This window comes from Schistocerca americana, chromosome 7 (assembly GCF_021461395.2).
Source record: "Schistocerca americana isolate TAMUIC-IGC-003095 chromosome 7, iqSchAmer2.1, whole genome shotgun sequence".
Taxonomy (NCBI): domain Eukaryota; kingdom Metazoa; phylum Arthropoda; class Insecta; order Orthoptera; family Acrididae; genus Schistocerca; species Schistocerca americana.
The window spans coordinates 550,403,799-550,413,872 of record NC_060125.1 but is presented as its reverse complement, the minus strand read 5'-3'; positions in this window follow the sequence as shown (position 1 = coordinate 550,413,872).

Sequence of the window (10,074 nt, the reverse complement as noted above, 5' to 3'; positions counted from 1 at the left end):
GGAAATGGAAGAAGAGACGGACAGAGAGAGGAACAAACAGGATTGATTGGTAGGTTGGTTTAAAATACTGGGGGAATGGACCAAACTACGAGGTCATCGATCCCTTGTTCCTAATGAAACAATGCCACAAGTGTGAGAATAAAACAGACGAGATATATAACACAAAAAAGAAGGGAAAAACCACAAGAACTAAGGCAAGGCAACGAACAATAAAATGAACAAAAGAAGACAAGAAAACAACAGAGAAACGCTAGAAACAGAAAAGAGTAAAGCAAGAAAGCAGAGTACAGTGGCTGGTCGACCACGAGAATAAAAAGGAAAAGCCAGCCACTCTGCAACACATTCAAACCTCCACCCTAAAAGCACTAGGGTGGAGAACACAGAGGGACAAAGGACATACGCCAAAAATTAGATCAAATGATACAACACACCCTCACGAATAAAACGTAAAACTCATTCAGCCAATGAGTCGTTGTCAGATAAAATGAGCGACAGCGAGACCGGTAACGCAAGATTTCGTCACTGGGCAGTCAAAGTGGGACAGTGCACCAGAATATGAGCCACTGTCAACCGGGCGCCGCACCAACACGGAGGTGGGTCTTCACGGCGCAAGAGGTAACCGTGGGTCGCCCAAGCGTGGCCAATGCGGAGTCAGCAAAGGACAACTGATTCCCTGTGAGAAGCCCGCATGGAAGACTTCCACACATTCGTCGTCTCCTTGACGACACGCACTTTGTTGTGCGTTCTGTTGTGCTATTCCATCTCCCAAAGCCTAAAAACCCTGCTCCGTAAGTCAGACCGCAGGTCAGGTTCAGAGACGCCCATCTGCAGAAGCGGTTTCCACACAGCCTGTTTGGTCAGCCTGTCAGCAAGTTCGTTGCCCGGGATGCGGACGTGTCCTGGTGTCCACACAAACAAAACTGAACGACAGAACCGGTCCAGGGCATAGATGGACTCCTGGATGGACTCTACCAAAGGATGGTGAGTGTAGCACTGGTCGATAGCTTGCAAGCTGCTCAAGGAGTCAGTACCCATAAGAAACGATCCCTCGGGGCATGAACGGATATACTGAAGTGCATGAGATATGGCCACCAGCTCTGTAGTGAATACACTGCAGCCATCCGGCAAGCAACTGTTCAATATGTGCTCTGTGGACAAAGGCGAAGCCAACATTACAATCATCCATCGAGCTGTCGTTGTAAACCACTTCAGAGCCCCGGAACACTTCAAGAATCGAGAGAGTGACAGGGGAGAGCCGCATGGTTAGCAGAGTTCTCAGGGTCACGCGAAAGGTCCAAGCGGAACTTCGGCCTGCAGCTACACCACGGAGGTGTATGTGAATGGACCTCGAGGAGAGGTGGTGAAGGGAAGGACGCCAGTTCGGACAGAAGCGATCGCGTGCGAGCCGCAGTCATTAGCCCTGACCTGGGCCGCCTATGTTGGAGGTGAACCACCGTGGTGGGGAAAAAAAATACGGTCATTAGGATGTGCAGGAGAGCTGTGAATGTGTGCAACGTAACTGCAATTGTGCACGTCTGATCTTCAATGGAGGGACTCCAGCCTCCACCAGTACGCTTGTCACCGGACTCGTCCTAAAAGCTCCTGTCGCTAGTCGAACTCCGCAATGGTGCAATGGGTCGAGCATTGGCATTGTCAACATGGTACACTCAGTGATAAAACAAAGCAGTAGGCTTTTACCAGAAATATTGACCTTAGACAATGTGTCTAATAGCGTATTTTAAATACGACAGTATGCCATCTCAGGCACTGTATAACACTAAAACACTTGATAATGGCGCTGTAAAGCCGAAATCATGATCGTGTAAATGTAACACTGCAAATAAAAAACAGTCTAATGGCGGTACTGACTTTAAAGTGAGACAGTAAAGTTTCGACATCTCTGCCTCGTCCAGTAAACATGGTGCCACACCACAAGGGGTTATGGGCATTAAAATCTCCCAAATGTAGAAAAGGATTAGGGAGTTGATCAGTCAGAGCAGCTAATACATTCAGGGGTACTGCACCATCTAGAGGAAGATACACATTGTACACAGTTATTTCCTGCATTGTCCTTATTCTGACAGCCACAGCTTCAAGAGGGGCTTGAAGGGGCACAGACAGAGTTTAGGACATAAACGCAAACTCCAGCTGACACTTGATTATAGTCGCTATGTTTCCTGTAATATCCCATATAGCCGCAGATGGCAGGGGGTCTGCATTACCGGGAACCAGGTTTTCTGGAGGGCAGTGCAGATAGCAGGTGTAAATCTTAACAGTTGCTGTAGCTCAGCCAGGTGGTGGAAAAAACCGCCGCAATTCCACTGGAGGATGACGTCGTCGTGAGACTGGGAGGCATAGAACATTCAATGAGGCAGTTTACGCCTCAGAGTCACATGCTGCCACCGATTTATTGGTCCAAATGGTTCAAATGGCTCTGTGCACTATGGGACTCAACTGCTGTGGTCATAAGTCCCCTAGAACTTAGAACTACTTAAACTTAACTAACCTAAGGACATCACACACATCCATGCCCGAGGTAGGATTCGAACCTGCGACCGTAGCGGTCGTGCGGTTCCAGACTGTAGCGCCTTTAGCCGCTCGGCCACTCCGGCCGGCCTGATTTATTGCCTCAAGGGTCTGGCGGTATCTAGGTCTTCAGCAGACACCAATATCTCCACCCCACCCTCAACCGCAGAGCTTGTAGGTAGCGGTGGTGTGAGTGCGACTGCAATTTTGTTGGTCTTAGAGGTCTTTTTTTTTGGATTTCTCTAGCTGCTCCTTGGGATTCACTAGCTGGGAGAACTTCACTGGCTCAGTCTCCAGGACTGAGGATGAGCGTGAAGCCCTACGACCAGCTGCTTTTGGGCTCTTCATCTACTGGCAGATGTCATCTTTCCCACTAGCAAAAACATGGGAAGAGAGTGACCCAAGGGACACATTTCTAGAGAGAGAAGCCGAAGAAGATTTATTCTCTGGTTTAGAAGTGGAGACAGACGTCCAAAGTAGATGGTGCAGGAGCAACAGGGAGGGAAATGCCCCCACACCATCAAGGGGCAGGTGTTGTCCTTTGAGAGGTGACTGGGGTTAGCAGAGCTGATGGTGCCAGACCTGTTGTAGCAGCGGCAGAAGATCCTTCCTTTCTGGAGAATGTTGCAGTCTGGCAAGCAAGGCGAATGGTGCTCTCTGCAGTTGACACAGATGAGAGGTGGGACACATGGAGTATTGGGATGTGGTGGGCGTCCGCAATCTCGACATGTGACGCTGGAAGTACAGTGGGAAGACATATGGCCGAACTTCCACCACTGAAAGCACCGCATCAGAGGAGGGATATAGTGCTTTACATCCCAGCAATAGACCATCACCTTGACCTTCTTGGTCAAAGTATTACCTTCGAAGGCCAAGATGAAGGCACCAGTGGCAGCCCAATTATCCCTCGGACCACAGTGGACACGCCAGACGAAATGTACACCTCACCACTCTAAATTGGCGCGAAGCTCATCGTCAGAGTGCAAAAGGAGGTCCCTGTGAAATATGATACCCTGGACCATAATTGAGCTCTTATGGGGCATGATGGTTACAGAAACATCCCCCAGATTTTCGCAAGCGAGTAACGCGTGTGACTGGGCAGAGGATGCTGTTTTGATCAAGACTGACCGAGATCTCATTTTGGACAAGCCCTCCACCTCCCCAAATTTGTCCTCTAAATGCTCAACAAGAAAGTGAGGCTTCATTGTCATGATAGATTCCCCATTAGCTCCCGAACATACAAGGTATCGGGGCGAGTAAGATCTGCGGCCATGCTTAGCCTGGCGTTCTTCCCATGGTGTGGCCAAGGAGGGGAACGATTTGGGGTCATATTTCTGTGTGTTGAATTGAGCTCGTGGAGACTGCTGGTGTTTCACCACCAGCAAGAGATGATGGACTATGCTTCATCATGTGTCATCCACCCTCATGACACCCACTACGGCCAGGAGCCCTCCCCACGGGCGCCAACCAGGTGCAGCGAAGGCCACCTGGTAGGATGGCCATTGCCAGGAGTCCCAATGCCTCAGGGGGATGGGCATCAACCCCTTGGTATTCGTGGGGAGTTAACGGCGCAGCATCAGCAAAGCGAACCTTGTGTGGTCAAGGGGCTACAACCAACAGTGTACATAGCAGCCCCACCACAACGGACTGGCTACTGTGCCGGGTATCAGGTGCAATGAAGTCCATGGTCATCGTCGATGCAGAAAGGACACTGCATAGTGCATGGTGGAAAACGCACCTAGGAAGGTGTCCTCTCCCAAGAGATGGAGAATGAGTGGGATTGAAGAGCAACGACGAGAAAGTGGGCTAGAGATCTCAATGCACCATGTAAATTGCCCTTCCCCAATTGGCTCACTCTTCAGAAAAATTTTGAAGAATGGAGGTCAAACCCTACAGGGGCCGAATCTCCTTTTAGTCTCCTCTTACGACAGGCAGGAATACCTTGGGCCTATTCTTACCCTGAGATCGACCGGGAGAGCACAAACAGGAGATGAACCGAGTGAGGGGGAGGAGAAGATGGAGACAGAGAGGGGGAAGAGGAATGGACAAGGTGAGAAGGAGGAAGCGATGGACAGAGAGAGTGGGAGGAGTAAATGGATAGAGAGGGCAGGATGAGATGGTCAGAGAGAGAGAGAGAGAGAGAGAGAGAGAAAGAGAGGAGATGGAAATACACTGAAAGAGGGAGAGGACGAGATGGACAGAGGTGGAAGAAGAAGGAAATACGGAGAAATACGGGGAAGAGCAGCTCAACAGCGAGAGGGAGTCGTCAGGGAAAGAGGAGAGAACGAGGTAGACAGAGAGAGATGGGAGGAAATGTTGGTGTTGTAGGCCTGAGGAAGTGGAGGAGGGGTAGTCGGCAGGTGTGAAGGTAAACGGCCGTGAGAAGACAAGTGAAAGCCATAGAGCGAGTGGCGTGGGAGGTGAAAGGCGGAGGTAGGTGAAAAAGCGACATTTTGGGAGGAGGCAGAAGGTAGACGGACATGTTGTGAGGACTCATGTGGAAGAGTAAATAATCAAATAACCGCGCATAGCCGATATTCAGCTAGTAAATAAAAACTGCAGCATCAATTAGTCACGTATCGTGGCTGCAGCCCCGTGCCAGAAGGCGCGGGCGCAGACGGCAGTCCGCGGCGTCCGTCAGCCACTACTATCGGCGGCGCCACGCGGCCAGGCCGCAGCGCGCCAAGCGGCAGCCTCCGCGGCCGTCGCCTAGCAACCGCGATCGAGCGCTCGCTGCCTGGCCCGGCGGCGACCCCGCGCCCTGCAGCCGTGACGTCAAAGCGGCGCGCGCCCGCCATTGGCGCATCCCCGGCGCGCCGTGACGTCGGCACGCGCTTTTGGCGCCATCGTCAGGGCGTCGCGCCGCTCCCATTGGCCGGCGGAGGTGCTGACGTCACGGCGCCCACGCACGAGAGGCTGCTGCGCTCTCGCGCTCACACACACACACACACACATTCACGGTGCCCGCCTCGGCCAAATCGATTCCCATCCTGCGGCGACTCAATGATTGATGAGTCGCTTCCCCATTAATTGCGATCCCCCGCAAACAATTCCTGCGGACGAGTGGCTTCGTCCCTTGTTCACGCGCACACTTTTTCCGTCACAGCGCCGCATAAATATACGTGTACGTTCCGATATATCAGGCATTGCACCGTGCATGCGCTACTAGCACACGCCTTCGACTTTAGGGATATCACTGGCGGTAACACGTTTAACGGAGTCAGTCAGGTAATGAGAGAGATGCAGTTCTGAAACTCAGACTTATATGTACTGAATTGCAAATTTGAAGAGTTGTTGAAGAATATATGCAACAATGTTACAGGTTTCATTTTACACTCGCATCTATACTCTCCAAGCCATTGTGAAGTGCATGATAGAGGGTACTTCCCACTAAGTCACTAATTAGGGCGTTTTCCCATTCCATCCTCATGTGGAACGCGGGAGGAACGAATGCTTAAACGCATCTGAGCACTCTGTTACTTTCCAAACGCTGTTCTCGCGATCGCTGCAGGAGTAATATGTAGAGAGTTGTTGAATATTCTTACATTCCTAGAATAAAGCTGGTCCACTCAGTCGAGCTACGGTGAACGTGAATAAGAAACTTTTATCTCATCAATCTCAGTGAGCAAGTGTTGTCATTTCTATGATACCGTCATAATTCCTGTGGACAATTCTGTCGTTCAAGATGGCAACAGCCGTGTTTGTAGAGGTGCAGGAATACATTCTTAATGCGATGAATATTCGGGCACCCCTTTACATCTCGACTGGTCCGCTAAACCATCCGATCCCAACACCATGGAAAATATCTGGGACTGTTCGGAACTGTTGATCCGGAGGGAGGGACCAAATAGCGAGGTTGTTGGTCCCATCGCATTATGGAAGGATGGGGATGTAACTCATACACCCCTTTCTATTCGCGACAAGCGGCATTTGTACAAAAGTTGTTAATTTCGTAACTAGCCACCTACGGTAATACAAATAATGCACTACAGTCCGTGACAAAGGGTAGCCTTTACAGAGATTGGCTCACCCTTCATTCCTCTGTCAAACGATAATTTAACGAGCGGTACGACGGAACTAGTTGAGGATTTCCTGATAGGGAGAACGCAGAATGTTATCTTAGATGGAGAGTCATCGAAAGATGCTGAAGTAACTTTTGGTGCACCCCAGGGAAGTGTATTGGGTCCCTTCCTGTTCATGTTGTATATTAATGATCCTTTGATTTTTAGTAGATGATGCAATTACCTACTACGAAGTGCTGTCTGAACCAACCTGTACAGACATACAGTGAGGTCCTGATAAGAATTCAGAATGGTGTAAAGATTGGCAGCTTGTTTTAAATCTTCAGAAATGAAAAATAATGCACTTCACAAAACGAAAGAAAGCAACATGCTATCTTATATAGTATCAGTGTATCACAGTTTGAATCTACAAATTCATACAAATATCTTAGTGTAACCTTTAGTAGGGATATGAAATGGAACGCCCAGATAGACTCATTCTTGGGTAGAACAGAATACTGCAGAAATGCAATCAGTCTACAAAGGAAATTCCTTACAAATCATTCGTGTGAGCCGTCCTGTAATACTGCTCAAGCGTGTCGGGTCTGTGTCAAATAGGATTAGCAGGGGATATTGAAAATATGGAGAGAAAGGCAACACGAATGGTCACAGGTTATTCAGATCCTTGAAAATAGACGGATACTATCCTGAGGAGGTCTACTAACAAAGTTTCAAGAACCGGCTTGGTATGATGACTCTGTGAATATACGACAACCCCGTACATATCTTTCTGTAAGGATCGTGATGGTAAGATTAGATTTAATCACGTTACACACAGAGGCATTCGAACCATCATTCTTCCTGAGTTCCGTACCTGAAAGGAACGGGAAAACACCCTAATAACCGGTACAGTGGGATGTATCCTCTACCATGCATTTCACAGTTGTTTGCAGAGTATAGATGTAGATACAGATTGTTATACGCTCTGTGTCATATACTGGTCCTCCCGGTTTACCCAACACGTTTTCTTGCCAAAAACGAAAAAAAAGAAACGTTTCAAAGAACAGTTCTCAACTAAATTCCCTCTTTCTCACATTTGATGTGGTCTACACCGATATATTACAACCTCAACATTACTTGTCCGTATTCCCTCGAAGTATTCTATCAGAACGAATTGATGACACTCTCCGCTTTCACTTCTAGTAGGTGAGCGTCGCATATAGAAAGAAATCTTCCCGGTCACAGCAATTACTAATCGGAAATGCCAGGAGGGAATTGAACCCTGTTTCTTCCGAATCCAGTTCCTCAGATTTCGCACGAACCTCCGTTGCGTAGCTCCGTTTCTAATACGAAAAGTAAGCAATTCCAGTCTCCGCCCTTAAAGACTTGTCAAATGATTCGCTTGTCTAAGTAACTTCCTATTCATCGATAATCAATTCTCATCCCACGGTAAGGCAAACTTCCGCATCTCCGAGTGCTATACAACTAACTACCGGCCCTGTCGTCTGATATGCCATTCAAAATTTTCATATTTTTCCTCTTTCGTTGTAGTACTGACCAGTGATTACGGCACTACACGTCATAATGGCTCTTCCCTGTACGATGAGCAGTACTACCCGCTATCCTAGTGAGCAATTTTCCATCCCATACACCATACTTCAGTGGAAAGCTCTTCTGTCATCCTCTTGCCAGTTGTGTTTAGTGGCAATGTGATGACGTGCACTATCCATGCAACTTTTTCGTTTCTCTATTTGGTTGTTTGTTTAAATCATAAACATCAACATTATGTAGTATTTTCCCGTCGTTAGTATTGCAGTCTGTTGCAGTTCGAAATAATAGTAATAATAATAATAGTAATAGTAATAGAAATAATAGTAATAGTAATTACTGAAAAAGCTGGCCATCAAATCCTTTTTGAACAAAATCAGCACTAAATTTTTAATTTATGCATTAAACACCACATACTACAGAATCATAATGGTCAACTATTCAAGCATCTTGATAACGTCGCTAGAACAAATGGACTAAAAACGAAAGCAGAGAGAGCAGAAACCAAGACGGCATTCTGGAGAACGCACGACAATTACAACAAAAATCGCATTTCCGCACACACTAAGTTTAGACATTGCAACACTTGTAGTTCTGTGCGCGAGCGAAAATTTTGTCAACAGAAAAGTCGATTTGGAAAACACCCTGCGGGAAGACTGAAGGATTGGCCCAGGAAGAAAAAGGAGGACGGATACATGCTGAAATCCCGTGAAGCGAAAGAGAAATTATGAAACCTCGCAGCAGACAATAGAAAATGAAGAATGAAATTTTACGGACATGTTCCGTGATTTCCTAAATCGAGGCTTACACATATGATTGTGATATACATCGAAAAAGTAAACAGTGTACCATGGATTCAGAAAGTTGAAAAGTACTTAGAGAATGCCCAGATCGAAGATGCGGAAGCAGTTGACAGCAATCAGATCAGTTAAAATAGGAGTACAGCCAGAGAATGAGATAACAGAAACCAAATGAACTTATGAAAGAAAAATATTCCACAGTGAGAGAATGACAGCCATTTGGAAGACCAGAGAAAGAATAAAAAAGAACTACATGATCCAAGAAGGGCCACATGTGATAAGTGACAATAACAAAAGTAATAATAATAATGTAATAATAATAATAGCAGATGTTAAGAATAAAATTAATAATCTGTTTATTAGATTAGGGCATTTGAATCCATGATTAATAACAACAAGAAAATACAGGATAGCCGGCCAATGTGGCCGAGCGGTTATAGGCGCTTCAGTCTGGAACCGCGCGACCGTTTCGGTCGCAGGTTCGAATCCTGCCTCGGGCATGGATGTGTGTGATGTCCTTAGGTTAGTTAGGTTTAAGTAGTTCTAAGTTCTGATGACCTCAGATGTTAAGTCCCATAGTGCTCAGAGCCATTTGAACCATTTTGAACATACAGGATAACAACAGAGGAGAACACAGAGAAAATATCTGTTTATGAAAGCAGGCTGTTTTTATAGAGAAGAGGGAGGGAAAGGTCTGATAATGGTGGTGTGTATTTAAGTAGATTCAACTGTAAACCAAGTACATATTTGGAAGGGATAGCTAGTGGCGTAGGAGATGGACTGTCTTTTGAAGCTGGAAAGCAGCGTAATTTGACGTCAGGTTTTGAAGGAGACCACTTCAAGGTCGGAACTTTTAAATCATTTGTGGGATGTCATCAGCATTTGCAAGGATGTTAATCTCGCTATTCAGCTATACACCACTTTATTATAATTGTAATGACCCAACAGTTTTTTTAAATGTGACTGGAGATGGTGTATCCAATTGTTTGTCTATTTAGCGGGGGCTAAGAAAAACTGCATTAAATGTACGTTTGTTTACATCGAGTGGCATATCTGAATCGCTTTCCGATGCATTCACTGAGATCCCCCACAACCAGAGAATAGAAACCGCATTGCTATCGGTAAACGGATGCAGAATATACGGCCGTGAGCTTCTGCTCTCTCTCTCTCTCTCTCTCTCTCTCTGTCTCACATCCGCT